Source organism: Triticum urartu, chromosome 5A, assembly GCF_056163025.1.
Source record: "Triticum urartu cultivar PI428250 chromosome 5A, HENAU_Tu73, whole genome shotgun sequence".
Taxonomy (NCBI): Eukaryota; Viridiplantae; Streptophyta; class Magnoliopsida; order Poales; family Poaceae; genus Triticum; species Triticum urartu.
In genome coordinates, this window is record NC_141877.1 from 98,895,045 (window position 1) to 98,915,369 (window position 20,325).

General features: G+C 45.9%; 1 long non-coding RNA gene across 1 annotated transcript; it reads right to left on the bottom strand.

Annotated features, from left to right (window-relative positions):
* Positions 1-8,492: 8,492 nt before the first annotated feature.
* On the bottom strand, positions 8,493-11,158 carry LOC147970459 (uncharacterized). Its single transcript, XR_015604032.1, has 2 exons — positions 10,635-11,158; positions 8,493-9,857 (listed from the first exon to the last, which is right to left on the bottom strand). It is a non-coding gene; the product is annotated as an uncharacterized LOC147970459 (long non-coding RNA).
* Between the last annotated feature and the right edge of the window lie 9,167 nt (positions 11,159-20,325).

Genomic DNA, 20,325 nt, shown 5'->3' on the forward strand with positions numbered 1-20,325 from the left:
CAATAAAAATAATTATCCCCCTGTAAAATTCCATTGTATTATAAAAATAATGTGCCAAGGTTTGCCTTTAGGATGTTTACATTTGCTTGATGGTTTGTACGGTGCAGGACAGAAACTTTGGCTGTAGTGTGTGATTTTACATTTTTAGCTGGAACGTCAAATGGTTCTGATTCTTCTTGCACTGTATTCCTATACAAGTTGTTTATTTTTCCTAATTTTGGTATAATTTTTAAAGTATCAGAAGTATGGTGAATGTTCAAATTATTACAGACTGTTCTGTTTTAGACAGATTCTGTTTTTGATGCATAGTTTGCTTGTTTTGATGAAACTATCAATTTATATCAGTGGATTAAGCCATGAAAAAGTTATACTACAGTAGACACAATGCAAAAACAAAATATGATTTGGTTTGAAACATTACTTAGAGTAGTGATTTTCTTTATTATACTAACGGATCTTACCGAGTTTTCTGTTGAAGTTTTGTGTGGATGAAGTGTTTGATGATTGAGAAGGTCTCGATGTGAGAAGAAGGAAGAGAGGCAAGATCTCAAGCTTGGGGATGCCCGAGGCACCCCAAGTAAATATTCAAGGAGACTCAAGCATCTAAGGCTGGGGATGCTGGGGAGGCATCCCCTCTTTCTTCAACAAATATCGGTATGTTTTCGGATTCGTTTCGTTCATGCGATATGTGCAAGTCTTGGAGCGTCTTTCGCATTTAGGTTTTTCTTTTTATTTTTATGCTCCATGATGGTATGAGATATTCCTTGGTTGATTTATAGAATGCTCATTGCACTTCACTTATATCTTTTGAGTATGGCTTTATAGAATGCTTCATGTGCTTCACTTATATCATTTAAAGTTTGGATTGCATGATTCTATTTACATAGACAACCGCCATTTGTAGAATGATCTTTTGCTTCACTTATATTTGTTAGAGCACGGGCATATCTTTTTTAGAAATAATTAAACTCTCTTGCTTCACTTATATCTATTTAGAGAGATGACAGGAACTGGTCATTCACATGGTTAGTCATAAAATCCTACATAAACTTGTAGATCGCTGAATATGATATGTTTGATTCCTTGCAATAGTTTTGCGATATAAAGATGGTGATATTAGAGTCATGCTAGTGGGTAGTTGTGGATTGTAGAGACACTTGTGTTGAGGTTTGCAAGTCCCGTAGCATGCACGTATGGTACCCGTTGTGTGACAAATTTGAAGCATGGGGTGTTTCTTTGATTGTCTTCCTTATGAGTGGCGGTCGGGGACGAGCGATGGTCTTTTCCTACCAATCTATCCCCCTAGGGGCATGCGTAGTAGTACTTTGCTTCGAGGGCTAATAAACTTTTGCAATAAGTATATGACTTCTTTATGACTAATGTGAGTCCATGGATTATACGCACTTTTACCTTTCCATCATTGCTAGCCTCTTCGGTACCGTGCATTGCCCTTTCTCACCTCGAGAGTTGGTGCAAACTTCGCCGGTGCATCCAAACCCCGTGATACGATACGCTCTGTCACACATAAGCCTCATTATATCTTCCTCAAAACAGCCACCATACCTACCTATCATGGCATTTCCATAGCCATTCCGAGATATATTGCCATGCAACTTCCATCATCATCATATACATGACTTGAGCATTCATTGTCATATTGCTTTGCATGATCGTAAGATAGCTAGCATGATGTTTTCATGGCTTGTCCGTTTTTTGATGTCATTGCTACGCTAGATCATTGCACATCCCGGTACACCGCCGGAGGCATTCATATAGAGTCATACCTTTGTTCTAGTATCGAGTTGTAATATTGAGTTGTAAGTAAATAAAAGTGTGATGATCATCATTATTAGAGCATTGCCCCAGTGAGGAAAGGATGATGGAGACTATGATTCCCCCACAAGTCGGGATGAGACTCCGGACGAAAATAAAATAATAAAAAAATATAAAAAAAGAGAAAGGCCAAAAAAAAGAGAAGGCCCAAAAAAAGAAGAAAACAAAAAAATGAGAGAAAAAGAGAGAAGGGGCAATGTTACTATCCTTTTACCACACTTGTGCTTCAAAGTAGCACCATGTACTTCATATAGAGTGTCTCTTGAGTTATCACTTTCATATACTAGTGAGAATTTTCATTATAGAACTTGGCTTGTATATTCCAACGATGGGCTTCCTCAAATGCCCTAGGTCTTCATGAGCAAGCAAGTTGGATGCACACCCACTTAGTTTATTTTGTTGAGCTTTCATACACTTATAGCTCTTAGTGCATCCGTTGCATGGAAATCCCTACTCCTCGCATTGACATCAATTGAGGGGCATCTCCATAGCCCGTTGATTAGCCGCGTCGATGTGAGACTTTCTCTTTTTTTGCCTTCTCCACATAACCTCCATCATTATATTCTATTCCACCTATAGTGCTATATCCATGGCTTGCGCTCATGTATTGCGTGAGGGTTGAAAAAGTTGAAGCGCGTTAAAAAGTATGAACCAATTGCTCGGCTTGTCATCGGGGTTGTGCATGATGGGGGCATTTTGTGTGACGAAAATGAAGCATGGCCAAACTGTATGATTTTGTAGGGATAAGCTTGCTTTGGCCTTGTTGTTTTGAAAAGACATGATTGCTTTATTCGTACGCTCGAAGTATTATTGTTTTTATGTCAAAGGATAGACTATTGCTTTGAATCACTCGTGTCTTAATATTCATGCCATGATTAGACATATGATCAAGATTATGCTAGGTAGCATTCCACATCAAAAATTATTCTTTTTTATCATTTAGCTACTCGAGGACGAGCAGGAATTAACCTTGGGGATGCTGATACGTCTCCGTCGTATCTATAATTTTTGATTGTTCCATGCCAATATTATTCACTTTCATATACTTTTTGGCAACTTTTTATATTATTTTTGGGACTAACATATTGATCCAGTGCCCAGTGCTAGTTCCTGTCTGTTGCATGTTTTATGTTTCGCAGAATATCCATATCAAACGGAATCCAAACGGAATAAAAACGGATGGAGCTTATTTTTGGAAAATATGGAAAATTCCACAAGAAAAATCCACGCGAGACGGTGCCCGATGTGGTCACGAGGCAGGGGGCGCGCCCCTGCCCCCCTGGGCGCGTGCCCTACCCTCGTGAGCCCACCGTAAGGCGGTTGATGCTCTTCTTTTGCCGCAAGAAAGATAATATTCGGAAAAAAAATCTGGGTGAAGGTTTCACGCCAATCGGAGTTACGGATCTCCATATATACGCGAAACGGTGAAACAGAGCCAGAGGAGAACGCAGAAACAGAGAGATAGATCCAATCTCGGAGGGGCTCTCGCCCCTCCCAAGCCATGGGAGCCAAGGAACAGAGGGTAAACCCTTCTCCCATCTAGGGAGAGGGTCAAGGAAGAAGAAGAAGGAGGGGGGCTCTCTCCCCCCTCGCTTCTGGTGGCGCCGGAACGCTGCCGGGGGCCATCATCATCACCGCGATCTTCACCAACACCACCGTCATCTTCACCAACATCTCCATCACCTTCCCCCCTCTATCTACAGCGGTCCACTCTCCCGCAACCCGCTGTACCCTCTACTTGAACATGGTGCTTTATGCTTCATATTATTTTCCAATGATGTGTTGCCATCTTATGATGTCTGAGTAGATTTTCGTTGTCCTATTGGTGGTTGATGAATTGCTATGATTGATTTAATTTGCTTGTGGTTATGTTGCTGTCCTTTGGTGCCCATCATATGAGCGCGCGCGTGGATCACACCATAGGGTTAGTTGTATGTTGATAGGACTATGTATTGGAGGGCAAGAGTGACAGAAGCTTCAACCTAGCATAGAATTTGATGCATACGGGATTGAAGGGGGACCAATATATCTTAATGCTATGGTTGGGTTTTACCTTAATGAACGTTAGTAGTTGCGGACGCTTGCTAATAGTTCCAATCATAAGTGCATAGAATTCCAAGTAAGGGATAACATGCTAGCAGTGGCCTCTCCCACATAATACTTGCTATCGGTCTAGTAAAGTAGTCAATTGCTTAAGGGACAATTTCGCCACACCTACCATCACTTTTCCACACTCGCTATATTTATTTTAGTTGTGTCTTTATCTAACAGCCCCTAGTTTTATTTTCGTGCTCTTTACTTTCTTGCAAGCCTACCCAAAAACACCTACAAAGTACTTCTAGTTTCATACTTGTTCTAGGTAAAGTAAACATTAAGCGTGCGTAGAGTTGTATCGGTGGTCGATAGAACTTTAGGGAATATTTGTTCTACCTTTAGCTCCTCGTTGGGTTCGACACTCTTACTTATCAAAAACTGTTGCGATCCCCTATACTTGTGGGTTATCACATACGTACGGCCAGGGGTCATGTACATGGCTGGGTGGGAACGGAGATACAGCGTCATCGTCGTGTTCATGGGGAGGCAACGGAATGCGTCGTGTTCATGGGGAGGCAACGGAATGCGTCGTGTTCATGGGGAGGCAACGGAATGCGTCGTGTTCATCGGGAGGCAACGGAACGCGTGGGAGCCAACCGGTTGGGTCGGAACGGAATGCGTGGTTGTGTTATCGGGAGGGCTTGGACGGAACAGGCGATGGAAACGAGGCCTGGCGTACCGCAGAATGGAGGAAACGGACCTCCTACGGTCGAAACGGGAGTCCTGTTGATCGGGAGGGGTGTGGCGTACCGCAAGACGGAGTAAACGGGCCTCCTACGGTCGAAACGGGGGTCCTATTGATCGGGAGGGGTGTGGCGTACCGCAAAACGGACGAAAAGGACCTCCTACGGTCGAAACGAGGGTCCTGTTCATCGGGAGGGGTGTGGCGTACCGCAAAACGGGACTCCACGGGATACTGTTCATCTCCACCATCGACCTCCTCCAGCCTCCACGGGCTACCGTCGACCTCCTCCAGCCTCCACGGGCTCCTGTTCATCCAGCCTCCAGCGCGCGCTACTCCACCGACTACTGTTCAACCACCCCTCCACCGTCTACTGTTCATCCATCCCTCCACACCACGGGGTCCTGTTCAACCACCCCTCCACGGGCACCCCTCCATCATCTACTATTCATCCAGCCCTCCACCACACCACGGGGTCCTGTTCATCCAGAGCCAACGCCGCCACTCACTGTTCATCCAAACCCCCCGCAACGCTCACTGTTCATCCCAGAGGCAGCATCGATCGTCTTCAGTTAGCAGAAGTAGCGAAGGAATCGCTCGATCGGGTTTAGTTAACAGCCATCGATTGATCGCTCGGGTTCAGTAACGCGTAGCCTGCAGTGCAATCGCTCGGGTTCTGTTAGAGCCAACGCCTCGCACACACCCGCGTACGTGTACGAGAGAAACGTGCATCGCTCGGCCCCCTACCTCCCACAGTAACCGGGAACTCCCCGAAATTTTCCTCCCCCTCGCTTCTACCACGGTTTTTTCCGTCATGGACGGCCCAAAGAATGTCATGCAGCTGCGTCTCCGGCCCGCCCAGGACGAAAAGCCCATTTTCAGTCATGATTTTTTGTCATAGAAGTAGGAGCCCACCACATCTATGATGATACCGGGTTTTGTCACAATTATCGTCATAGAAGTGTCATATGTATGAAAGAAAAAAATCGTTTGGCCCAAAATGTCACGGATGTGTCTTTTTTTGTAGTGTAGACTTCCATTTTATTGCTCCCACCTCGCTCCTCGGTAGTAATGTTTCCGCTCACTATGCAATTGACGCATCCATGAAGAATACAATAAAGAGCTCTTTGCATCAAATCTTATCATGGTCTCCCACAGAAGGTGAGATGGAGAAATCATCCGCACAAGGAATGATGACTCCATCGTCTCCTACGTCCAAGACCTAGAGGTGCATATCAAGAACCTGGAGAGGAAAACGCACCGAAGCACGAAGAAGGTCAAGCAGCTGATGATTCGTGAAGTGGAGCTTGAAGATGAACTGAAGGAAGCCCATTACGATCATGAGGATGAAGTTAGTGTTTTTCAGGAAAATCTCGAGGAATTGAAGCTTCAGCTTGCCAAAGTGGAAGAGAAGCTGGACCAGGGAGAACACCTCCAAAATGATGACAGTTATGTAGCCTAAGTGAGCAACAATGACGATTATGAAGAGAGGACAGCTAAAGGAGGCAGGGTCATTGACATTTCCTCTAAACAAGACAACTAGTTTCGACCACCATGTTATCCTAATTTTTTGTTTATCGTTTAGACCAATGTCGAAAATTTAAGATAACATGGTGGTCAAAACTAGTTGTCTTCTTCGAAGAAATGTCCATGAGTCTGCCTCCTTCAGTTCTACTCTCTTCACAATCGTAATCGTTGCTCACGTAGGATGCATAACTGTCACAACTGTGGAGGTATTCTCCCTGGTCAGGCTTCATTTCTACTTTGTCAAGTTGAAGCTTCAATTCCTTGAGCTTTTCCTGACTTCATCCTCATGCTCGTAGCGGACTTCCTTCACTTTATCTTCAAGCTCCACTTCATGAATCATCAGCTGCTTGACCTTCTTCATGCTTCGTTGCGTTTTCCTCTCCAGGGTCCTGATATGCACCTCTAGGTCTTGGACATAGGAGATGATGGAGTCATCACTCCTTGTGTGGATGATTTCTCCATCTCGCCTTCTATGGGAGACCATGGTAAGATCTGATGCAACCAGTTCTTTGGTGTATTCTTCACGGATGCGTCCAAGTGCACAGTGAGTGACAACATTCCTGTCGAGGAGCCAGGTGGGAGCAATAAAATGTATGTCTATTGGCTCTGTGGTATTCCCAAAAGTCCTTCTAGGAATGTGAACTTCAATCTTCCAGCGTGGGACTTCCGGAATGATCTTGATGAGGGTCCCGGTGATGGTAGGCAGAGCTATCTTCAGCTCCTTGACGACTTGTACCAGCTGCTTTTCAAAGGGCATCGTCTTGGTGGGCTAGCAAAACTCCGTGATTATGACTAGGGTGTAGGTGATAGCCATCTGAAACGTTAAAATCGGAGAAGAGTTAGAAATGACCAGATGAGAATACGAGAATTAAAGCATATAGTAGAATAGTTTTCTTCCTGATGGTTTCCAATCCTAGTGGTCACGTCATACGGTCATAGTGTGCTCCGATACCATCTCTTTAGCGACCCGACCCAAAAAGGTCAAGTCTCTGTGTATCTATTCTATCCCTGGATCGTGCTAGCACACACAATACATCAATGTATATATCAAAGTTCAATCACATGCTTTATTACATCGAAAATTTCATATCGAGTATTTATTACAAAAGTAATAAATTGGCTAAAGGCCAACTCATGAGATAAAACTACTCGTCATCGGAAAATACCTTTGCAACATGATAAGTTGAAGCCACATACATCAGCATTTTGAATATGCTGGCAATGTTACACATAAAGCAGATAAAAATACTATCACTATATGCAATGTGGTTGTAGTGGCTCTAAGTTTAAGTTTTTGCATAAAAGCTAATTTTTCCTTACTCAAAAGGAAAATTGATTACTACAAATTAATGTCATTAATGAGATATTTCCGCCAACCAAATTCTCATAACCCAAAGTTATAATTAAATCCAATTCTTTTATAGTAAATTGTCGAGAGTCCCTGATAGTTCCAATTCCAGAGGCTCAAGTTGTCCATAATCGGGGACACAACTAATCGATTAGTTTAATACTCTGCAAAGTTTTGCGCACTTTCCCCACAAGATTTTGTCCCTCCTTTTACGTCCTCGCACTGCCTGTTGTTTGAGAACAGGATGACTGAACATGGTCTTTTAGAGAGTATCCCTAAGCCACTAACAATGCCCATCCAATCCTATTGTTCATTACATCTAGTAGCATTATCCGGTGATGGCCCACATTTATAGGGGATCAATTGTAGATCTTTTCGATAAGAAAGAGTGTCGAACCCAACGAGGAGCAGAAGGAAATGACAAGTAGTTTTCAGTAAGGTAATGCCTGCAAGTGCTAAAATTGTAAGTAACTGAGTAGTTTGATAGCAAGATAATTTGTAACGGGAAAGTAACGATAGTAGTAACAAAAGTGTAGCAAGATAGCCCAATCCTTTTAAGGCAAAGGACAGGCCAAAACGGTCTCTTATGATAAGCAAAGCGTTCTTGAGGGTACACAGGATTTTCATCTAGTCACTTTCATCATGTTGGTTTAATTCCTGTTCGGTACTTTGATAATTTGATATGTGGGTGGACCGGTGCTTAGGTGTTGTTCTTACTTGAACAAACCTACTACTTATAATTAACCCTCCTGCAAGCATCTGCAACTATGAGAAAACTATTAAGAATAAATTCTAACCATAGCATTAAACTTTTGGATCCAATCGGTCCCTTACGGACTAGCGCATAAACTGGGCATTAAGCTTCTATCACTCTCGCAACCCATCATCTAATTGCTACTCCACAATGCATTCCCTTAGGCCAAAATATGGTGAAGTGTCATGTAGTCGACGTTCACATGACACCACTAAGGGAATCACAACATACATACTATCAAAATATCGAACACATATCAAGTTCACATGATTACTTGCAACATGATTTCTCCTGTGACCTCAAGAACAAAAGTGAATACTCACAAATGATAATCATGCTAAAGATTAGAGGGGTATTAAATAGCATATTGTATCTGAACATATAATCTTCCACCAAATAAACCATATAGTAATCAACTACAAGATGTAATCAACACTACTAGTCACCCACAAGCGCCAATCTATAGTTCCGGTAACAAGATTGAACACAAGAGATGAACTAGGGTTTGAGATGATATGGTGCTGTTGAAGATGTTGATGGAGATTGCCCTCCCCAAGATGGGAGAGTTGTTGGTGATGATGTGACGATGATTTCCCCCTCCGGGAGGGAAGTTCCCCCGGCGGAATCGCTCCGCCGAAGGGCAAAAGTGCTCATGCCCAAGTTCCACCTCGGGACGGTGGTGCTCCGTCCCAAAAGTCCTCTCCTAATTTTTTCTAGGTTAAAATGACTTATATACCAGAAGATGGGCACTGGAGGTGGGCCTGGGTGAGCACAACCCACCAGTGCGCGCCTGGGCTCCCTGGCGCGCCCAGGTGGGTTGTGCCCGCTTGGTGGCCCCCCTCTGGTAGTTATTTGCTCCAATATTCATCATATATTTGATAAAAAAATCTCCATGAAGTTTCAGCTTGTTTGGAGTTGTGCAGAATAGGTGGCCTGACATAGCTTTTCCAAGTCCAGATTTCTAGCTGCCGGAATTCTCCCTTTTTGTGTATACCTTGCATATTATGAGAGAAAAGGCATTAGAATTACTCAAAAAGCATTATTATGGATAAAAACATTATAAATAACAGTAGGAAAACATGATGCAAAATGGGTGTATCATCCGGTCAGAGTCACAACTAAGATCAACCAAGCCAGAGCCCATATTGACTTGTAGTTGCAGTATCCATTCGCCTTTTTTAGCCTAGGTGGAGCTTTCATCATGATAACCGGCCTACTCCAGCTCACTAGGCAAATCCACTTGTACTCCAGGGTGCCCTTCAACCATTCCACCCATAGATATATTGAAGTCTTGAAATCTTTGAGGTTGTAGTCTTGATCAAAATTGTATATCACTTGTAACTCAAATATATCACTCAACCAATCCCCGCCTACTAGAGCGTAGCAACTTAAAAAATTCATTGTTTCCTGGGCATTGGTAATAGGGGTGTGGGGTTTCATACCTCATGATACTACTCAAGAACAAGTTCAATATTATCTACTCGATGCATGGTGGAATGTTTGAATCTAATGCAATAAAATCATGAATATTACCAAACATGTGATCAAATGTGACTTGCCTTGGTGATTTCCTTCAAACTCTAACGACTGGTAGTAGCAAGCTTCGCACTCCCTATAATCTAATGAAGCAAACAATGACATACATAAGCAATCATACTGACAATCAAAGGAATTCAACAAGTAAAATTAACAGAAAAACAATAAAGAAATCCAAAAGAATAACAAAGAAAAGTTAAAAGAAATCTTATAAAACTTAGGTAAAACTTAAATTCTAATCAAACAAAAACATAAATAGTTTTCTGATTAAAATAAAAGTTTAAGAGAAGGTAAAACTTAATATTATAATATTAATACAAAGTATTTTACTAAAACTTTAATTAGCAAAAAATCAATTGAAAAGCTTTTGTAGATCCAAAGTTATGGCCTAAACAAGATTCAACTTAGAATTGAACAAAAATAATTTTAATTACTTTAGTGTAATTAAATGAAAGTGGCAAAAAGAATAACTACAAATAAAAGGAACAATTATTTTCACTAAAACAAGCCTAATAGGTTCAGACTTGAAACTGATCAAAATAGATCTAAAATAGTATTCAAATTTTAATTTTATTACTCCTCTGGATAAACAAAACATATAGAAAATAATGAAAAAAAGAATCACTTGAAAACCTATTTTTAAATAAAAGTTATGTTTAAATTGGTGTTTGAAACAAATATGTTCAAATCTGTATTTAAAAGGTTCAAACATAAAACTTTTGGATCCAACAGAAACTACACAATTTTATGACCGTGACAATTGGAATCACTCCATTTGGATCAATAGATTAGGACGTACAATTTTTTTAAGATTAGCTATTTTCCTAAAAATTGAATTACGGGATTTTAATGGAGCTCACCAGGGTTAGTCGCCCGAGTTGGAGAAGATGGCGGGAACGAACTCGGATCTGATGATGCAATGTTTCCGGGAGGAAGGCGAGCACGGGACGAGGAAGAGGACTTAGCAAAAACTTCAGGGGAGGCCGAGGTAGGCCAACCGAGCCTTGGGCATCGGTGGAGAAGCCGCTGGAGTTTGCGAACTTCGGCGAGTTCTTGCAGACTGTGGGGTGGGGGAAAGGGGGCTCCTGAGGGGGAAATCGGTCGAGGGGAATGATAGTACCTCAGGGGCTTTATCTAGGGGCAGGGAGGGCCGAGGGCGCAACGGAAAGCCTTGAAAAATCCGTCCATTACCAGATTTCCGGAGGGCGAAGATCTCGGCATTGATGGCCATAAAGGTGCGGGGAGGCGGGGAAGTAAGGTGAGGGGCGTGGAGGAAGCTTCCTGCAGCGGGGGGAGGGAGGAAAGGGGCCCCGGGACGCGGGGATCACACAGCCATGGCATGTGGTGGCGATCTGGAACGCCCAGTTGTGAGGTTGAGGACGACCACGTGTGGGAGGCTAGGCCTCCCGTGGGCTATTTGTGTTTTCTTTAAACAGCGATGGAAAAGGAAGAAACAAAAAATGAAAATGAATTTTGCAGGATACAAAATTTATATCAAAAATCTTGAAATAAAACATAGAAAAACATGAACTATTTTTCATAGCAGAATTAAATACTTTTAATTTTTTTTGATAATCCAAAAGGAATAGGAATTTGATTTTCAAATATTTTGGTTTTGTCCAAATTCGTCTCTGGTTTTGAAGGGTCATGTTCCATCACTCATATATTTTGTAGTTATCAAAGAACATGGAAAAGTCTTAACTCAGAGAAGAAAAGGGATCAAATGAAAACTTCAAAAGGACCTCAAATGGGAATCCAAATTTAAATGACACTCAAACGCAAGATGGCATGTAAGTATGCATAGCTATATCATAACATACCAAAATGCAAATTTTGAGATGTTACATTAAGAATTAAGATTAGTGATAACTTTTCAGTGTCAACTCAACAAAAGAGTAAGCCATTTATACTATGAAACTTATCAAGACACGACTTCGAACTAAAATAGGGGACACTTTTCTTCGCCAATGCATACTAGTCTATATAGAGAATGTACTAGCAGAAGTTCAGTTCTAAAAAGATATCCGAGACTTTTGATCTTCGTAATCGTAATGCTCCTAGTTCACCCCCTCACTACCGGAATCAGACACTTTGCCGCCCGCCATGGCTGACGGCAAAGGCATCCTGGCTGAAGGCAAAGGCCTTTGCCATCCGTCAGCAGACGGCAACAGGTCCGACTGAAAAGGCTACGGCGAAGGTGACAGACGGCAAAGGTGAAACTCTCTTTGTCGTCGGCCAGCGGACGGCAAAGAGCCCTGACGACACAAGTGCCAGGTTAGGTCCGTTAAGGGGTTAACGACGTGTTTTGCCATCCCCTGCTAGACGGCAAAGACAATTGCACGTTTGCTGTCTGCCAGCGGACGGCAAAGTAGCGAAATAGGCCAGCCCCCAGGTGTTGCCACGTGTCAAGCTATGCTGTCAGCTAGCAGACGGCAAAGGTGCAACACTGTTTGCCATCTGCCAGCAGATGGCCAAGTAACCAAATAGGCTAGCCAGTGCCCCAGGTTGCACAGGTAGCTGCCACATGGCAGATTTGCCGTCTGCTGGCTGATGGCAAAGCTCTTTGCCGTCTGCCAGCGGACGGCAAAGAGCCTGTATAGCCCCTTTTTTCTATTTTTTGTTATATCCTTGCATTTTCAAAAGACATAAATTATATATATAGTCTTAACCTCAAACAGAGCCCATGTATCCATCATCTAGCAGTACATTAACGCAACAGAACACATAATATATTAAAACATCCAATACATACATAGTTTCACAGAGTTCATCAACATACATACATAGTATTGCGGAGTTATTCAACATACATTGTTTATCAACACAAAATCAAAACAGAAACTAAAACTAAAACTAGCAGTCCCTCGGTCCAGCTTCCATGAAGTGAATCAAATCTGCAAAAATAGGAGAAATGACGCATTTTACCTAGGTTTGCTCCAATATGATCCATTTTACCTAGGTTAGCTCCAAAATGAGCAAGTTTACCTAGGTTAGCTCCTATATGATCCATTTTACCTACATTAGCTCCAATATGATCCATTTTAGCTAGGTTAGCTCCAAAATGACCCATTTTACTTACGTTAGCTAAATAATGGCATAATTACTTATGTTAGCACAAAAATGACCTATACTTACCTTAATTTCCTCCAAATTGACACAATAAGCTTAGTTAGCTAAAAAATGGCATAATTACCTATGTAAGCTCTAAAGTGACACAAATAAGGAATGAGAAGAAGAAAACAAGGAAGAGGAGAAAAAGAAAGAATAGAAGAAGAAAGAGAAGAAAAAGAAAGAATAAAAGAAGAAGAAGTTCCTTATTTGTGTCACTTTAGAGCTTACATAGGTAATTATGCCATTTTTTAGCTAACTAAGCTTATTATGTCAATTTGGAGGAAATTAAGGTAAGTATAGGTCATTTTTGTGCTAACATAAGTAATTATGCCATTATTTAGCTAACGCAGGTAAAATGGGTCATTTTGGAGCTAACCTAGCTAAAATGGATCATATTGGAGCTAATGTAGGTAAAATGGATCATATAGGAGCTAACCTAGGTAAACTTGCTCATTTTGGAGCTAACCTAGGTAAAATGGATCATATTGGAGCAAACCTAGGTAAAATGGGTCATCTTGGAGCTAACTTAACTAATTATGCCATTTTTGAGTTAACTAAGCATATTATGCCATTTTTGACATAAGTAAGCTAAGTATAGGTCTTTATTTAGCTAACCTAGGTAACTAAGCATATTAGAGTTAATTTAGTGAAGTATAGATCATTTTGGAGCTAAGTAAGCTAATTATGTCATTCTGTAGGAAGATTGGCTAAGTCTAGGTCATTATGGTAACCATTTTGGAGGAAATAAAGCTAAGTCTAGGTCTTTATGCATTTGGTAGGCAAAACACTAGAGAAATGTTACCGTCATCGCGGAGGTGAAGGGTCGGTCGGGTTTACGCCAGTGTCAGACGGAGAAGGACCGGTGTTGGTCGGGGTTGCGCCACTGCGAGATGGAGAAGGATCGATCGATGCTTATCTGGAGGCATGCTACACCAAAGATCATTTGCAATGACTCATTAGCATGATGCAACTGAAATGTGAATACTAGTAAATAATGACCATTAAAATGAAACTCACCGTGTCCGCTATAGCAATCTGAGGCATCGGCGGAGGGGTCCGACCGTTTTTCTCACACACGGTCTTCACATTTTGATTTCACGAGTCAGTGATATCTCTACTCGTAATGGAGCAGTTGGTAGTCTCGCTTCCAGGTTTTTTTTCGTCCCACCACTTTCGTCCGGTTTTTTTTCATAGGTTAACCGTCGTAGATTTTTTTCGTCGCCTCCCCCACTTCATCGGTTTATTTTCACTTCACCCTCTCACACAACGAAAAAAACTGAACGGATCAGAACTTTCCATACTGACGCAAATTATTTAGTAATGTCTTTATGTAAAAGAATCAATCACAATCAATCTCTAAAGATCAAATCTAAATTAATTAATCTTCATAACGTTTGTTTCCTTCCGAATCACGTCCATAACTTTCCTTCCTTGTTTGGGCAGAAACTGTTTGGTAGCAGAGATTAGGAAGCTTCCTATGAGTGTAGTAATATGAAGTATTCTTTTTCTTGATGATTCGTTTTCATGCATGATGATAGTAAATTAGGCCAACATTCACCACTATTTATCAACGTCATCAATCGTATCCATTCCTACCAGTTTTAAGGGAATCTGCTCGCTATGTCTTTTTTAAGGGGATCCGCTTGCTAAGTCGTCGTCGCACGTTATTTTCACAAGCAATTCCCCTAAAAAAGGCGTGGGTATTGGTAGTTGAACGCCCGCTAGGTTTTCTGCTTGTCCCATCCTCACGCTGTGCCGCTGCCACCCGCCGAATTTCCAGCCGCCCGAGCCCGTTAACTTCGCCAGCCATCGGGTCGACTGCCCCCGCCCCAAACCCCCATCCCCGAGCACTAGCTATCGCCGCGTTGCCACCCCAAGCTCCACGCCACCGGGAACGAATCAAGCGCCGTCCCGACACCACCGTCGCCGGCCCAGCACCTCCAGCCTTGGATGGACAGCTTCAATGTGCAGTCTCCCTTGCTGCCTCACCTTCTGCCAGCGCATGCAGCGGCGGGGTTGGACGCATGCGTGCTTGCTAGCTTGCTCTCCGTGCGTACGTACTTGCTCTGCGTGCGTCGCACCGGCCAATGCGCATGATGCGTGTGTGCTTGCTTTTCTGTATGTGTATGCCAGCGTGATGCGTGTGTGCGTTGCTGTGTGTGTATGATATAGATGGCCCGAGTGTGTGCATGTTGTGCTCTGCTCTTTGCTGATCTATGTGTTGGTGCTCCTGCTATATGTTCATGCCATACAAATGAAATTTCTGTTAATCTTCTGACATGTTGAGTTGGTTCTCTCTGTCTTCTGAGGGGGTGAATGCAAAGCAGTCTATTAAGCCAAGCACTATTGCTGAGCTAAATTGACAAAAAAATATTGGTAGCCATAGTTGTAGTTTAAGTAGGAGCGAGTTGTCTGATATGTATAAAGATCCCGTTGCAACTGAGCCCGTTGCTAAATTGACAAAAAAGGTCGCCAGTGTCACTTGATATGTATGAGAATATTAAATGTATTATTAACATGATTAATATTGAACTCTTAAAGTTAATGTGGCCCCATTGCAACGCACGGGCGTTCTTCTAGTTAGTTAGTAATGAAACAAACATTACATGCATGATTTGGCTAATAAGCAGGAGAAAATTACCACGAGGAGCTCATATAGGGCCCGGTGAGACGCGTCGTTCTGGTTCCTCTCCTCCTCCAACATCCTAGTTGTCCTTTGCTCCAGCTTGGTCTCCCTCTCCTTGGCCTGCCTGTTTGCCTCCGTCAGACGCTCCTGGGCCCTAGCCTCGGTGGCGAGGTCCACTGGCCATGGTCAAGGCGGTGTGTCAGGAAGAGACCTCACGTGGCACTTCTTGATCTTTGGGAGACTGCTAGGACAACGTATCAGTCCATCCCCAATGGCTACCGAGCCATGTTTCCTCCCATCACCAGATAGCATCACGAGCTCTGTATCAAAAGGACTCTGGCTCGGGTTGAAGTCATCCCCTTTCGTCGCCTTCTCCCAGTCTGTGTACCTCACGAGCTTGTTGTGGGAGGAGATGTTGGTGAAGCTCTCTGCATGATCAAGATCGTCCTCAGAGAATGCCTTGGCCTTCTTGAATGGGGCCATATGGGCCATGGCATAGAGGTCGTACAGCGGTGGCACTTCCTTCTTATTGTGTTTCGCCTAAAAGAGAGGAACAGCATATTAGTTAAGGGCTGAAGCTAGCATGAAGAATGAAATTGCATGAATTGTTAAGTGCTGAAACTACATACCCAGTGATCCCCGTACTCAAATAGGTTGGAGCTCCCTTGATGGTGTGGCACACCTCGCATTTGGGAACGCTTATCCCTGGCCTTGTTGTGTTCGGCTAGCCATTGGGGAGAGCACCACTCATCAACCAACGCCTCCCAACAGTCCATCAAATCCGCAAACCATCTCGGTGGCGCCTAAGTTTGGCAAAGAGAAATTTCAGCGCTACGCCTACGAATGAAATCAAGGAAACTAAGTACAAGGCCTTAAGAATAGTTAATTACCTTCATGTACTTCTCCTTACTCAGATACTTGAGGCGGCACTTCTTCTTGGCCCTCCTAACATTATTCGAGGCGTGGTAGTCTCGAACAGCCTGCACCCTAGCCTCGTGTCGTAAGTTCTGAAGTAGGCGCTTGCACTCGGCTTCGAGAACCCTAGCCGCCTCCGCCTCGTGTTACTCAGCAACCCTGTAGAAGGTCTGCAATCAAACAAGACAACACTGATTAGTACAATCACTAGGTAATGTTGATTTTTAATTCTGTAAAGTAGAAATTACCCAAAACCGTCGTCTCACAATGTCGGCCACCATCTCGCACACGACACCGTCGACCCTCTCCTCTGGCGGGTCGGGGCAGCTACGTATAGCTCCCAGCTCATTGCTAGCTATGGAGCCTGGCCCTCACCGGGCAACGTGACCCACCCCGAGAAGTGGTGCCGGACTAGAGTACAGTGGACCTGGTTGGGCCCGCGGACACCATCGGGGTGTATCCAACCCCTGCAGTATGACAAGGCCAACACAGTAGATATTAATTTGAAGAAACATAAAGGACAAAGGTTAAAATAGAGTAAATGCACTTACTTCTCCCTGTTAGGCTGAATCAACCACCTCTGATCGTGGGTCACCGGCATGGGTGGGAGCTTCATACCACCATGCTGGTAAACCTTCTTGCCCTGCTCAACCAGCTCGCCATCGCTAAAACTATCGTCAGACCAGGTCTCCTCACCATCAGCATGGACACTAGTCTCCGGAGTCACTTGGGACGAAGACTCTGGGACCGGAGTCTCGTGGGACGAAGACTCTGGGGCCCAAGTCTCCTTGGACGAAGGCTCGGTGACACGAGGCTCGTCAGCCCGAGGCTCGTGGACCGGAGTCCAAGACAGGTCCAAGTCTGACGGCTCCACCTGAGACGGAGCACTCCGGTGGTCCAGAGAATCAGCTTCGGGTGGCGGTGAGGAAGGCACAACAGCCTTCCTACCTCTCCTGCCGCCACATCCACCTCTAGATCCCCTCTTCGTCTTCCCCCGACCTCTCCCAGCCGAAGAAGAAGATCTTGCCGGTGTCGCCATGCTGTCTACGAGCGCTCTATGAAGCTGCTGGGGTGGAATATAGCCACCCCTCCCAGCACGCGCCGAGGAAGAGGAGGCTCGGAGCGCTCTCGACCCGCGCCCACCATCTGTCAACACCTGCAATGACAAAGAGTCTTAGAAAATTCTTTGATAAATCTCCTATAGACCAACATGACCTAGGAAACTAAAACAGCAAGAAACCAACAACTAATTAACCTAAAGCAACTAATTAACCTAAAGCAACTAAAACAACAAGAAAAAAAGAAAAAAAAATTAAGGGCAGAACCTCACTAGGGGCGGAGCCGCAACGGGCGGCGGCGGGCGGCGGGGGGCGGCTGGACGGAGAGGCACCGGGCGGCAAGGGGCGGAGCGGTGCCGGGCACCGGGGCGGCGGGCAGCCTCGGGGGCCGGGTGCGGTGGGGGTCGGCGGCGGCGAGGGCTGTGGGGGTCAGCGGCGGGGGCGGCTCAGGCACGGGGACAGCGCGGTGAGGGGAGAGAGACATAGGGGAGAGAAAGAGGATGGCGCAGGCGCTGACCTTTTTTGATAGGTCAAATATCTTTGCCGTCCGCTAGCAGATGGCAAAGAGCCTAGGTAGTGGGGTGGGGTAGGGGAACGGCCGTTAGGTGGGCCACTTTCTTCAAACGGCAAAGAAGCTTTGCCATCAGCTATAGGACGGCAAAGAAAGTGGCCGTTAAGTTCTTCTCGTTAGTGGGCCACCCATACTCTTTGTTGTCGGCTGGCTAACGACAAAGCTTCTAAGCCGTCAGCGAGCGGACGACAAAGAGAAGGCTGACGAAAAACATGTTCTTTGCCATCAGCTCATTCTTCGCCCTCAGTTTTCTTCAAGCTGATGGCAAAGACCCTCTCTCCCATCAGCTAGCTGACGGCAAAGATCCTGTTTCCAGTAGTGCCTCCCCCTCCCTCCAAAGTTTTGGCTCCATTCCTGACCACATTCCCAATTGGATTTGTGGTGTTGTGTTCGTTCCTCATTTGGATCGGCGACGGTCAGCACATGTTGTCAGCGTCCTGGGAATGGGGGTCCCCAGACTTGCCTACCTGCGACCCATGGCGTGGCTCCACCAGCGGCCCCATACGGCCCATCTTCACCAGCAAACACTCAAGACCATCGCAAGGGGCCGAGCCTCGCGAGGAGGACGACGCAAGACCTCCTCGGTGGCGGCTTCACCAGGCTGGCTCACGAGGGGCGGAGAGATCAAGGCAAGGGGCACCTCGCGAGGTTCCTATGACACAAGCCATGATGACCGGGGCCAGGCGGGCGCCAGCGCGCACAGTGTCCTCGTTTCCTCTTTGGTGCTAAAGAGGCAAGCACGGGAGAGGAGTCCCGAGGCATCAGGCAAAGGTTTCCATATCGGTGCAACAAGACCAAGACCGGCAGGACGGAGGTCACCATGGAGCCCGGGACGGCGTCACCACCAGAGCCTTTGACACGCGAAGACCACCTTTTGTCAGGATAGCTTGTACTAGTTGTCCCCCTTCACGTTGTGGGATCCCTTCCTGCCTAATATTTGGGAAGAGGACCAGGGCCTCTATAAATAGGACTAGCCACCACCGTAGGGAGGCATCTGATCTCATCTTGGACCAGATCCATTCCACCCTCATACGCACAAGCTCATCGAGCACAAGAACACCTCTCCTCAGGAGGTTGTTCTTCCCATGTAACTATTCATCCTCAGCCCAAGAGGCAATCCACCACACCACACTGGAGTAGGGTATTACACCACATCAGTGGCCCAAACCAGTATAAATTTTGTGTTCCTTTGTTCTGCGAGTTCGAAGCGCTGAGCCTTGAGATCGCGGTGAGGGAGAGTCCGAGGGGGAGGAGAGATCTTCGTGCGCACCCAAGTGTTCGAACCTCAAGGGTTTTGCCGGAACCCGAAATCCGACATTTGGCGCGCCAGGTAGGGGTGCTCTAAAGCTTTCCTTCCGTTGATCCACGTTCCACTGCTCCACCGCATCCATGTCAGACGCGCGTCGAGCCCGCGCCGAGCGCCGGGCCGCCCTCGCCGCCCGTGTCGCTCAGACAGCCCCTGTCGGCGGGCCTCCCCGCCGTTCTCCATCTCCTGCTGCCAACGCCGCTACCGGCCTGGAAGCAAACGAGCAGCAAGCATCATCACTGCACCCCTCCGTGCGGCGAGACGGCCGCACCGTCACCCCGTCGCTGACTCCGGCCGGCTCATCGTCTCACGCTCGCCGCGCACCCACGGCCGCGCAGGCTGCGCTGCTCATGGCACGCGAGCTCCTGCTCTACCGCGCAGTCGACGACCTCTACGAGGACTGGTTATACCGCATCGTCGAGCTCGTCTACGCCGCAGGGGGCTCTCCTGCACCATCCCTCTCGCTGCCTCGCCCACCTCCAGCCGCAGGCGATGTAGCTCACGGAGCGCCTCCGCCGCCTCCACATCAAGATGGCGCCCTTGCACTAAGACGCGCAGCTCATGGAGCACCACCGCCCCCTCCGCATCAAGATGGTGTCCTTGCCCCAAGACGCACGGTCCCGCGGCATGATCCGCCAAGCCGTGTGCCCGCGCACGAAGAAGGAAGCTGCCAAGAGGTTCCCCGGCCGCAAGAAAACGCTCCAGCGCTCCTGGCACCACCACGACAAGACCACGTGCCGCCTACGGCGATGGTGCGCGAACATCAAGGGCAGGCTCCGCCCCTGCAGAGGGCCCCGGTGGCCACCGCAGGCTGCCGCGCCGTCGCTCCCGAGCTGCGCACCATCGTTTGGCTAGGCAAGTTCAAGCCGGATCTGCCTCCGCGCTACGATGGCACCCCCGACCCCGCGGAGTTCCTGCAGCTCTACGAGTTGAGCATCGAGGCGGCCAACGGCGACGAAAAGGT